We start from the raw sequence: 13,714 nt of genomic DNA, 5'->3' as shown, positions 1-13,714 counted from the left end.
GGTGTATAGCAAAGTGATTCAGATATATATATATATATTTTTTTTTTCAGATTCTTTTCCGTTATAGGTTATTACAGGATATTGAATATTGTTCCCTGTGCTATACAGTAAATCCTTGTTGCTTACCTATGTTATGTATAATAGTTTATATCTGTTAATCCCATACTCCTAATTTATCCCTCCCCCTCTTTTCACCTTTGGTAACCATAAGTTTATTTTCTATGTCTATGAGTTTGTTTCTGTTTCGTAAGTAATTTCATTTGTGTTATTTTTTAGATTTCACAAATAAGTGATATAATATTTGTCTTTCTCTCTCTGATTTACTTCACTTTAGTATGATAATCTCTAGGTCCATCCATGCTGCTGCAAATGGCAATATTTTATTCTTTTTTATGGCTGAGTAATATTTCATTGTGTACATATACCACATCATCTTTTTCCATTCATCTGTTGATGGACACTTGGGTTGCTTCCACGTCTTGGCTGTTGTGAATAGTGCTGCTATGAACATCATGGTGCATCCCTTCATACTGATTTCTACATGACCAAAATCTATCTGTCCTTCAAGGGTGAGATGCCATGCTGGTTTCATCCTGAAGCCTTCCCCTTACTCAGAAAACACTAGCTGTGGGAAAAGGAATAATAACACCAAAAAGTGGAATGAGTTTATGGCTGGTACCAAAGAGCAGAATGGAAAGTTCGTCTGGGAATAAAGGCAAACATGTGAGGTTAAGTCATATTCCCATAACAGATATCAGGGACCTGAGTGAGTGGTTACCCAAGACTGAGTGGTGACTGAGCCTTTTGGGCCTGGAGTGGGGATACTCAGCAGTGGGTCCAGGCACAGTCCATTCTCTGGTGCTGGCAAACATCAGGGCTCTTTCTAACTCCAGCCTTAGGCTATGCTGTTCAACCTAGTGGCAATGCCTCTTGGTGACTTATCTGAACTCTCATTGTATCTCTTTTATGACACTAAAATTAATGAGAATATAACAAGGTCATTATTTATCTGTCCTGTCTTAACTACATGCCTTCTCAAAGGCAGGCCTCACATCTCCTTCACCTTGGTGTCCTCTGAAGCATCTGTCACAAGACCCTGCACGTAATTCCCAGACCGCCCGTTCTAAAAATGGAGACATCGAGTCGCTGGTATACGGGATGATGTCAGAGCCATTAAAACATTGACACCACAGTAAATTCAAAGACTGATGAGACTGGTGCCATGCACATGCTTGCCTTACTTGGCCATCTCTAGATGAAGTGGTGATGTTCTGAAGCTGTCAGGCCTTATTTATCAACACAGCACATGCTAATGAGACAGCAGTTTCCAGTATCTCTTTTTACAGGTCTGGCTGCAGACGTTTAAGCGAAACCTGAGGGGTCCAGCCCTTGGCACATCAACCAGTGTTTGCAGTTGTCATTGCCACGAGACCAGATTTCTCCATGAAAACTAAGTCATCCCAACACTAGGGATGAATACGGTCATTATACTGACCTCAGTAAAAGAATAATAGGATGAAAAAAATGTAACTTTGCTGTGAAATACTGAAGCTACTTTGAGTCTCTTTTAGTGAAGCCTCCACATCCTTCTTTAATGAAGTGGAAAAAACTTCCCCATCAGCTAGCCTGTGAGCAACTATGATTTGCTTTGTAAATGAGATACTTGGGGTAGCTCTGGAAGGAAAATGATAAAGGAAATCACTTTTGTCAATTGAAGTATTTGTCTGTTTTAAAATGTGTTTTATCTGTTGGTCCTTTCTCTAACAGGGACACTTTACCTATTCATAAAAGGAAACCTAGTCCCAAATCATTTAGGCAAATAGTATTTATTTCTACAAGCATTGTTTATGCTCAAGGCTCCTCTTATGGAAAGCCTTGAAGACACATTTCTAGAAATTTCTCCTTCCTCCCATGGCACATTGAAATGCACTGAGATTTAAACTTACTTTCATTCTATCATTTTTTAGTAAAAATCTTTTCTCCCCACAGAGGAATAAACTGTTCAAATGCTTTTGGACACCCAGGATTCTAACAGTTTTCATAGGTCGTTAGCACATCTGACTGAATTAAATATTGAATGTGTCAATCCTTTTATATTATCCTTCTGCTTTATAACTCTCCTGCCCTGTCTGGAAGAACTAAAGGAAACTGAGAGACTTGAATTAAAGGATGTTCCAGTAATATTGTTTTCCAGTCTTGTCTTTGGCTAAATGCTACATTGATTGTAGCACTTGAAGGGTCACCATATTTAGCAATACAAGCTTCACATGATTTGATATTTAACTTTCAGGAAAGGAGCCCAGCTCTTTCTCTTCCACCTTTCCTCCCTGTGTGTTTACTGAAATAGGAAGCGTCATAACCAACTTGTCTGTTTACTTTCAGCCCATTGTTTTGGGGAGAATGAGGAGAAAACTGACTAGCATTTAGAAACAGCAGTCAAGAAAAACACACATCTTTTTTCTTCTTATATATCAACTTGTTTAATCAGAGCATTTGTACTTTGATGTATTATTATTATTTCTCTCTATGGGAATTGATGTGTAATGTTACCTAATCAGTGTGGTTCCAATTTTAATATTGGAGCTGAGTAATAAATATAAGACATTAATTTCCATAAACCATATATATTTGAAAGCTTCATTTACATAGTGAGCAATTTAGGCCTATAAATTCTAATATGTTTCTATTCCTTTTGGGTTACTGTTTGCATAACCTTTTTATAGCTCTGGCAAACCATAATGCTGCTCAGCACTGACAAATTTCTTGCTGTTGTCCAATGCATAAAAATGTGTTGTAAGTAACTCTGTAACACTCCCTCTGTAATTTTTCTTCTTTCTTTCTTACTAACCATTGAGGGTAATTCCCTTTCAGGAGCTGAAAAATTCCATTTCTTTTCCCTACCGATTTCAGCATCTTATTTGGCAGTTTTCTGTAGCCTAGTATATGGGTCTGATAGAGCTGATTTATACCAGGCAGGACTATTCAACAGTAAGAAAGGTGTATACTCAGCTATAATTAATACCACCTTTGTCTCTAGGAGATTGGGAGCATGGGATTGGGTGTAACTGAGAGTACGTAACACATAACCTAGGGTTTCTCAAGGTGATGTAAGAATGGATTTAAGATGTTAAAATGGAACATCCTATTTCAGCAGAAAAAAGAGAGATAAAGAGACTTAACACATAGAAAATAGAATCAGCTTCTGACCATTCATCTTTAGCAGTTTCTACCGTCTTAAAGTTTCAAACACTTAAAATTTCTTGCTTTTTATAGACAACTGCCTTGAGCCTAATCTCATCCTGGTTTTTAATGCACTTTCATGTCCATTATCACATTTGATCTTTACAATATTTCCGTTTCTATATTCATTCTAAAGGTAAGGAATCTAAGGACCAGAGATTTTTAGTACTGTATTGTTATTGACACAAAGGGAATATTTATTGGGTATATCTGGAGAATAGGAAGTACTGAAATATATACTTGTTCATGCACAGTCATTAAGATATTGACACCTTTTAATAAGACCACAGTAAATGTTTCTCTGGCTTCCCAAGCCTTTTGAACCTGAGGGAAGATGAATTACAGCCAAGACAGAAAAGTGTGTTGGCTCAGGCCCTCACTGTGCTCTCCTGTGCTTCCACCCACGCAACTTCCCCTGAGTCTAGTCCGGTGGGTAGTGAACCAAAGTCATTAGCTGCTGTTTCACAAACAAGGAGAAATAAATCAGGGGTCTCAGCTCAGTTCCTAAAAATCAAGAGTCAGTTTCACCCTTCCTACCTTTGTTAGGCAGTCTTAGTGGTCAGAGATTAATTGGTACAAGAGAAGCATGTTCACCCCTCTCCCTGGAATCAGATGGACGCTGAGGAGGTTGCTGGCTCTGTGTTGTAGCTTGGAGCAGAGGTAGCACAGCTCAGGTGAAAACAAAGGCTTATGATGAGGGTGCTGAGCCTCAGCGCTGCCCCGGGTACCACCTTACCTTAACTTACTGCTGACACAGTGTTTCCCTGCGTGCACTGCGGGAAGGGCGGGGGTGGAGTCAGGCACACTTGGGTTGCAATCCTTGCTGCTCCACTGACCAGCATTGAGAGGCTGGGTGTGTTGCTTCAACTCTCTGAGCCTCAGTATGGAGAATTATTTGGTATAAGCTTGTACTAATGTTCTACTGCTGTATAACACATTGACATCAATTTAACACCCGTTTATCATCCTACAGTTGATAATTTTCCTTCCCCCAAAATGGTTTGACTTAGTCAAAAAATACATTAAACAAATATTTATTGAATGCCTAAAATGCATCCACTACTTTGCTGTATAAAAGAAAGCTTCTGGGGGAGTGTGCAGAAAGAGGAAGAGTATGAAAATAAGAGTGGGTCAGGGGTGACTTCGGCTGGGATGTCACCGCTCTCTCCCTCACTGTACCTCATGTCAGCCTCCATGGAGGATTCCTGAGCTAAACTTTGAGCTCTTCAGTAGAAACAAACAAGCCCCCTTCTTTCTGTCCTCTTTCTCACCTGCTTCTTCTGCTGTTCCTCCTTCCTTCTGACGTGCTTGGCCCATGGGAAAGCGCCTGCTCGCCACCATGTCTACTGGTGGATTCCACGGGCTTCTGCATTTTCAGAGCAACTTAGCTATGTAGTTTTCTTTTTTTTTTCACAACTCACATACACACACACACACACACACTGTATTTTATTTTTACAAGAGATAAACTGACATCAAGCATTGTAAATGGATGACCACAACAGAAGCAACAATGATTGCAATTACCAAACACGAAACACACTCATACTATGTCATAATATTGACATTCAGTCCAGTAATCCTCCACTGTAATAGCTCCATTATTTTGCAGTGAAAATTGATTTGTATATTTTTTGCCTCTGAGTCCTTGTGGGATTTTATTTTTTTATTCAAACAGGAAGTCACAAAAATTATAATCATCCTCATCAGTTCACTCAGTCCCATGTAATTAATTTTTTTCATCTTGATCTTTTGTTAGCACTTTTATGAATTCATCAGTTCTCCATTAGAGTTCTGAAAGTGCTTATTCATTCAGTTCAGCAGTAGAGTCAGTTACCAGAAACCTGTACTTGTCAGTCTTTTCCATGAATTCCTTGAAGATGAAACCCTTTTATAGGAACATTTTTGCGAAAGCAATGATTTCTCTTTTTGCTGTCTGTGCTAACGCTGGCCCTCATCATGTCGTACCTGGACTACTGCATTAGTGTGTTCCTAATCACGTTTCCTGTTCTCAGGTTCTCCAATCCATTCTGCAGACAAGTGTCCAAGTTATGTTTCAAAAGTATAAATCTGATGCTGCCTCTCGCCAGTTTTCAATGACTCTCAGTTGATGCTAAGAAAAAAGTCTGGCCATCCAGCTTCTGCCTCCACTACCTGGCTCTACATGAATCTCCATACAGCAGGACAAGTTATCTTTTAAAATATTTTTGAGATATAATTTACATATGCTCAAACACACAGATATTGTATCTGTTTTGATGAGTTTTGATAAATATATGTATTTGTGAAACCACCATCCAAGATATAAAACATCTAGCATATCTTTTTAAAACATAAATCTTATTATGCTACTTATTGTCATAACTCTCAAAAACTTCCCAGCACAGAATGAAATTGAATTTCACCTCTCAACTATGTGATTACATAGGTGGGACCCTGCCCACTTCTCCAACCTTTCCTCCTACCACCCACCCCTTCCCTCACACAGCTCATGCCTTGTGATCTTTCCTAGTTGTCCCAAGTATCCCAGCCTTATCCTTGCCTTTGCCTAGAGCATTCTCATGGCTTTCCCCTCACTTCAGGTCTGTTCAGAGGCCACTTCCTCAGAGCTCATTAAACCCTTGCTAAAAGATTTGTGCTTTGGGGAGCTCTCTTGATCACCGTATTAAAATGGCACTCACATCTCCATCCTTTCCCTTACAGGTATCACCATCTGACACAATTTTATACATTTGTGTGTTTGCACTGGAATGTAAGGACTTTGGATGTCTTGTTTACTGCCATATTCCCAATATTTTAAATGTTGTCTGAGAACAGGTTCTTAATTAATATTTGTGAATGGAAGGGGATGAAATCTAAACTCTATAGCTTGACATAAAAGGTCTTTCATGATCTGGCCTTTGCTTTATTTTTCACCTATATTTTCCACTTCCCATAATCCCTAAACTTCAGTCAGTTTCAACTACTTCCAGTTTTCTAAACCAGATTTCCTTTCACCACTGAGTACATATTCTCGATGTTCTTGGAATGTCTGCTTCCTTTGTCTATCTTTCAGATGTTTGTCCTGTGAATGAAAAATGTTGCCTGCCATATCGGTAAACAAAGGATGTTGCAGCCATCCAGCCATCACATTACAGCCACCCAGATGGTGCACCCTGAGGAGACTCAGGATGAGAAAGCACAGGATACTGGCCCTAGATAGCTAAGGTGCATATCAAAGGAATGATTTCAATGAGCCCAGCCCAGACTCTTGCATCTTCCTGAATTTAGAAAAGCACTAAATTCCTTAGCTTGAGATGTCTGGCTTTCTTTAATTAACAGTAATCTCTTGATGTCCTGACTAGCTGGTGTTTGTTGCAAAAACTCCTGTATATCCTGGTTCCTTTCTTACCTCTTTGGAGCAGCCCCTCAGAGCTGAGAGGCTGTCTCCCGGGTTTGAAGTTCTCAGAACGTCCACTGAGTAAAACATAATTCTCAGCTTTTAGGTTGTGCATTTTTTTTTTTCAGTTGACAGTTCCTTCTCAGCTTGAGCTTCTTCCTCTGAGTATCTCCCTGAGTCCCCAACACACGTAGATCTCCCTGCTGCATGCTTTCTCTTTCAAACACTCTTCTTAAAATAGCTCCTAGAATGTCCAGTGTACATTCCTATTTCAGCAGTGTTTTTCTACGGATACTTGAGTTCTTTGAGGATACTGATATGTCTTTTCATCTTTGTATCACCAGCACTTAGCTGACTGTAATTTGAACTCAGTAACTGGGTTTGTTAAAAGAAGATAATAGAAAACAAAACAGGACAGAGGGAAGAGGTAGGTAAGAAGAGAGGAAGAAGGAAAAGGAAATAGATATTTAGATATTTAGATCATGGAATGTGAAGATATGATTTCAGTCCCTCAAATGCAGAGTCCAAGGACTCAGCAAAATAATCTAGAGTTAATTCATGCCTATTCCCAGTTATTAAATCTAGGACTTATTTACATATAGGATTTCCAAATTATTCTTCCTTTTGGGGGGTGTGCGTGTGTGTGTATGTGTGTGCGTGTGTGTTTGTGTGAGACTGTGTTTTTGAAGGGAAAGAAGGTTGTACAGAAGATATATTAAGTAGTGGCTTGCATATAAACCCATAGCAGCTTTAAATACTAGCAAATGGTAACACACATCTGCGTGATGTTCATTATACATATAACGAATTCCCTAATGTTTTTGTAAATGGTTGGAAACACATTCACAACATAGTCAAATGTGAACATAATCTTTTTATGTATGACACCCGATAAAACCCCTAATTTTTCCTCATTTCAGTTTAAAAGTTCCTCCCTTGACCAGTCTTTCCTCTTGAAGTTGTATAGACCAAGAAGAATAGAGAGAAAGCTTAAGAGATGGTTGTTTTAATCATGTTTTTTGTTTTATGTATTTTACAATGCTTTGACATCTTGGTACCTTGCTAGCTGGGGAGAGATTGTCCCTCCCAGGGTTACCTAATTCCAAGAGAGAAAATGATTCTCCGGTGAGCACAGCTTTCAAATGCAAACCAACAGATCCAAAGCCCATGCAGCCGTACCACCTCCTTTATCTAACTCTAATGTACCAAGTCAATATTTCCCCTCCCCTAAATCACCCCAGGATTGGGTACTGGATAACTAGAGACCACCCCTGTAGCCCAGAACCTGCTGAAATTATTTAAACTGTTCAATCCTAAACCTGCTCAAATTTGCCTACCTCGTCCAGTCCTTCCCAAGGAAACCACAGTAAGGCTCTGGCCACACTTTGTCCTTCATTCCTTCTGCCTCCTGACCAACCTGGGGGCTTCTCCATGTAGACCTGCATGGTGTGGCATGCCCCTGTTTCTTGGGAACTGTGAGTAATAATGGTTCTTTAAATGGCATTGACCTCTCTGTGCCATCACCTCTAGAAATTAAAGTCAGTCTCTGTAAATTAAATTCTGGGCACAATGGAGACAATGGTTCGATGTAGATGAAACAAGTAATGAATCCTTTTATAGTTTGATTAATTCTAATTATCAGTACTCTGCATTCCCCTTTCCTCTAAGAATTGCCTGTTATAGTAATCATACCAGAAAAATCAAGAATTGCCTGCAATATTAATAACATTAGAACACAAGGAACTATGAGGAAAAGAAATGGAGGAAGTCCTTGGGAAACACTGCAATACACTATCACATCGTTCTCTGGAACAACACTTTGGACAATCCATTTAACTTGTTTTCAGCCATCAGAGTTGTTTTCCTGAATCATAAAATTCCCATTATGAAATAAACCCTGACATCAACTTGATTAGTATGATAATAAATCTTAACAGCAGCATGCATGCTTTAAACTGCAGATTTTTAGGCCACAATTACAGATTCTGTTATTTCCCCTACCTACTGCAGTAATTAGATATTATTTCAATGCACAGCCAATTGTTGGCAGTACTTTTTTAATGCATGTAAAATAATCATTGGTTTGAAATCATTGAAACAAGATTTTTGAGAGCTTAATGGAAATGTATATTAAGTATTACTTTTATTAATTTTGAATCCAGTTAAAATGGAACCAAAACTATGCATAGTCTTTGCTTATAGAGTTATATATTCCCATTTATATATAAGACTTCTTTGAGCTTTTACATGTATGGGCACATCTATATATAGATAATTAGTTATTTTATTTGGGTATGTTTTTAAGGGGAGCTTTCAATTGTAAATTAAAAGGTTTGTAATAAACACTTTTCTTTGGACATTTATGTAAATGTGTACATTTTAATTTATGTAAATTTACATTTATGCAAATTTCATAAATTAAAACAGCCCTGCTGTTAAATGGGCTGCTGCCGCATGATGCTCTGTGGACTTCAGTGCAGAGATGGAAGGTTGGAATTCAGGCCTTTGTAACTGGCTTGGTCATATTTCTGAAGGTAAAGGAGCTTCTAGCTGATGACTAGACACAGACAATATCAGTTCTCAGAATTTCCGTTCACAATGAAACCCACCTGCAGGAGGCTGACTTTGCCCCTGAGTTCAGATTTCGGCTTTACCATTATTTAATTGTGAGCAAACTTGGGTCCATTACTTGACCTCTATCATCCTTAGCTTTATCATCTGTAAAGGGAGAGGTTAAAATGAATAATCGCTAAGGTCTTTTCAACTGCTAACCTAACAAAAGTATGGAATTAAGGAATTGCATAACATAAACATCTCGATTGTGCACATAAATAGAGAAGGTAACTGTATCATGTACTGCCTTATTCAGACGCATTCATTCCCTAACTCATTCATTCAGTTACCCATTATTCAACAGACACTTCTTAGTATATATTAGATGTGAAAGACACATAAGGTGGGTTCCTTGCTTCAAGAATGACCTCTCTCTACCTTCCCATCTGAGGTTCATCAAAGAAATACTAGTTTAATCTTTGTTGTGGCCAGATTATTTGCTTTAAATTCCGGCTCATCAGCTAACATATATAAAGAAATTGTTGAATAACCAGTCACCTTGGTGATATTAGACAAGTTGTTAATTGATGTTAAAATTATCTTTCAGTTCTCGTTGTTCAACTTAATTTCCTTGGAAGAACAGCTATGAAAAACTAAAGAGTAAACATGTTTTAAAACTTGTTTTTATGTAGAATTGTTTTTATGATAAAGATGGCTGAACAATTGGATGGGATTCCAAGCTAAATGATCAAATCTTTTATTGAAGTTTCAAAAACAGATTGGATTTTCAATGGTCTGAAAGAATGTGAAATGACTCTCATAGAGGCTATTAATACAAATCAAATATTCATGCTTAAAATAATAATGGTGATGATAACAATAATAATATGTAACCTGGTCCCTCAATGATAGGTACATGACACTCCAGAATCAGTTCAAAGACATAGCCATCTAACCAATGAATAGGACTAGGAAGAAAAACTAAAAAAAGTCATATTTATGGACCACAAACACAGAACCTCAAAAACTCCATTCTTCTTCTCTGAGAAGGTATATCCCTTAGTGATTCTGTTTAATGATTAAAAATCAAAGCTGAAATAACATGACACCAACCTCGTTGCTCGTCATTCCTCTGTCACACCCCTTGGCTGTTTATACACACACACACACACACACACACACACACACACACACGACATAAAGCAAGGTGCAAATCAAGCAAAGAGTGACTCACTGTGCCCATTAAGAGATGACAAAGGCCTGCAGCAGAATGTCCAGTGGAAGGAAATCTAAGCTCACAAATTACCTAAATATTCAATGTGCTCCAAAATCCTGATTATCAGGAAAAGAGTTAGAATAGCTAATGTACAAGCAGGCTCAATTAACCCTAATTAGTTCAGAGTCAGGCTACAAAAGACTTAATTAGCAGTTATTAGGTGCCGCTCAGAAGAGGAGCATAAATAATGGTTGGTAGCAAGCTGTGTTTAAGAGTCTCCTGGCTGAGCGACACCAAAAAAAAAAAAAAAAAAAGTAAAAGCAATGTTCCTCCATTGAGGATTGACTGTAAAATAATAATATGGGTCTTGATTTAAATTTCATTTATTCAGAGTGGATTGTTGATGTAATTATTCTTTCTGGGTGACTCAGATGCTTCAGGAGAGGAGTCTGAAAGTTTAATTCTAATGGTGTGATGGTTATACTCTACCACACAGAGATGAACATCTGCTCTTGGGATGGTGAGTGGCTAAGAGGGAGTACAGAGGAATAGTTGGAGGTTTTCCTTGAACATTTCAAAAGTCAGTCTTTGGAGGGTCTCACATTAAGGAGGTCCGGGGAAGGATGGCTGATGTACAGAGAAGGCTGGGAAGCTGAGTTATAAGGGGCATAAAGATGAGCTGGTGACTGGGGCTAACTCTGATTGGTCCCAGTCTGAGTCCTGGCTGCACATCAGATGGGTCCAGCACAATTCCCCTTTCCTCTTCCCTGTCCCATTTATTCACCAACGTGTATCTCATAGGTAAGGACCCCCCGTTTGACTTCAGAGTAAAATAATTTTCATCAAAAAGACAGATTAGGGCTTTCCTGGTGGCGCAGTGGTTGAGAGTCCGCCTGCCGATGCAGGGGACATGGTTTCGTGTCCCGGTGTGGGAGGATCCCACATGCTGCGGAGCGGCTGGGCCCGTGAGCCATGGCCGCTGAGCCTGCGCTCTGCAACGGGAGAGGCCACAACAGTGAGAGGCCCGCGTACCGCAAAAAAAAAAAAAAAAAAAAAAAAAAAAAAAGATTAAAAAAAATGGACAGATTAAGTCAAATATACAGATTAAGATAAGAAGCAGAGACAAAGGAATATGATATACCCTCTCCACCAGTTTTGCTTTCTTTCTCTGACACTTTTATTGAATAAGTATGACCCTCAGAGAGGTAGAAAATTGTAATATTCCTCTTAAGTTTTATAACATCTTACACAAAATATGGGTTTGGCATGAATGAGGTCAGGAATTTGTTTTAGAACACTTCAGGGTTCTTATCTTTTAATGCATATTTGATTATCTATATTTAACATGACTATAAATGTTATCACTCATAAAGCTATTCAGCCTTGTCATAAATTATTTCATAGAACAATACTGTTTTTAGGTGGATGTAAATACAGAAAAGCTGTCTTTTAAGAGGCTACTTTAACCGACTATTAATTTCATGTAATAACTGGCTTCCTCTTAAAAAAATAATGCCAAAGGACCACTTAGGAAGAATAGAGGTATATTTGTTTTCTATTGCTGTATAACAAATTACCACAAAGTTAACATTTTAAAACAATATCCATTTATTAGCTCATAGTTCAATAGGTCAGGGTAGGACTTGGCTGGGCTCTCAGGAGGTCAAAATCAAGGTCAGCCTGAGCTTTTGTTTGGAGACTGTGAGAAGGAATCCTTTTCTAAGACCATCCAGGTTGTTTTCATAATCCAGTTGCTTGTGGTTATAGGGTTCCTAATTCCCTTCTTGGCTGTTAGGTGAGGGCTGCTCTCTGTTCCTAGAGGCCCCCCACATTCATTCATGCACACACACACACACACACACACACACACACACCCTTTATCTTCAATGCAGAAATGATACACCAAGTCCTTCTTACGCTTTGAATGTCTTTGACTTCTTCTGCTCCCAGCTGGAGAAATCTCATTGCTTTCACAAGTCCCATGTGATTAGATGGGCCCACTTGAATCAGCCCTCTTCAGATTAACTCAAAGCGAACTGATAAGTAACCTTGATTATCTCTCAAAATCCCTTTTGTCACATAGCGTAATATAATCCCAGGCACCGTATCTCACCATATTTATAGTTTTAGGGATTAGGGCTCAACCTTCCCTGCATCCACAACCTAGGCCCCTGCTGGGGGCAGAGGGTAGTAGTGGTCACTGGGCAGGAGCAGGAGAGGGAGGCCAGCAGGGTGACCAAGAGTCAGGAGATGGGAGAGCAGGTGGCTGAGTAAATATCCTGGAGACACAGGGGGGCAGTGGGAGGGGACATTAAACATGGGCTGGGACTCCAATCCTCCAGAACACGCTCCATTGTTCCATTGGACTTCACTTACAAAAAACAGATTCAAAGATGAGATTATGAAGAATTTAAGATGGTGACTGGAGAATATTAAACCCCTTTGCGGGCCTGTCTTCTGAGTGTAAGAGCCTGTGAGACTGGGCTGATCACATACTTGTGAAGCTGGCCCTGGAAACGGACACTAGATAAGTGTTTGCTCTTATGTTTTTACTGATGGTTATTTTGTGGACATTAGACACTTAGTAGACAAAGTGCTCAGTTGCTTCAAGATACCTGTCTTATTCTTAGTTTGTACACATGGACTTAAGAAATGAGGCCTGATACAGAGGCATCTTGTATTCAATGAGGCTGTTCCAAAGGGCTGTCTATAAGGGTTCCAGACCATTGACTTAAAGTACTTCTTCTCATGGCAGAGGTGATATTGACATTTTACAGGGAATATGCACAACCCCCTTCTTTTTTTAAAAAAACTTTTTCTGTTGTTCGGGGTATTGCCTGAATGCCAAAGCTGGAAATCTTGCTTGTTTTACCATCACTGAAATTAATTAAAAATAAATCAACTTGAACATTCACTTTAAGCATTTCCTTTTTTTCTTTTTTAGCTTATCACACAATTCAGTTCAAATTCCATTCTGTTAGAGAGTAAGTTATGAAAACTTTACATCGTTTTGCCTTTTTTTTTCTTCTTTTGCTGTCAGAGCTACTATAGATGGTAAAAGCTTAATCCCAGGGAAACTAATAAAGTGAATTGTTCACACAATTACATATTATTTTCCTGTTATGTCCAAGTCTCTTGGGTGCCCAATGCTCAGTTATTGACTAATCTATGAAGCCGGAGTCCTGTCTGATTTTGAGCTTTGAGTATTCAACCACCTCTAAATTTTTGACAAGGCTGTTTAAAGACAGATGTGATTGAATCATAAGACCACTCAAAAACTACAACATACGCTTTGTTCTGTGTGGGGAAAAAATTCCTACCCTTCA

Source organism: Monodon monoceros, unplaced genomic scaffold (assembly GCF_005190385.1).
Source record: "Monodon monoceros isolate NGI ecotype Baffin Bay Population unplaced genomic scaffold, NGI_Narwhal_1 Super_Scaffold_17, whole genome shotgun sequence".
In the NCBI taxonomy this organism is placed as follows: Eukaryota; Metazoa; Chordata; class Mammalia; order Artiodactyla; family Monodontidae; genus Monodon; species Monodon monoceros.
The sequence above is the reverse complement of the archived record's forward strand: the minus strand, read 5'-3'. Positions refer to the sequence as shown.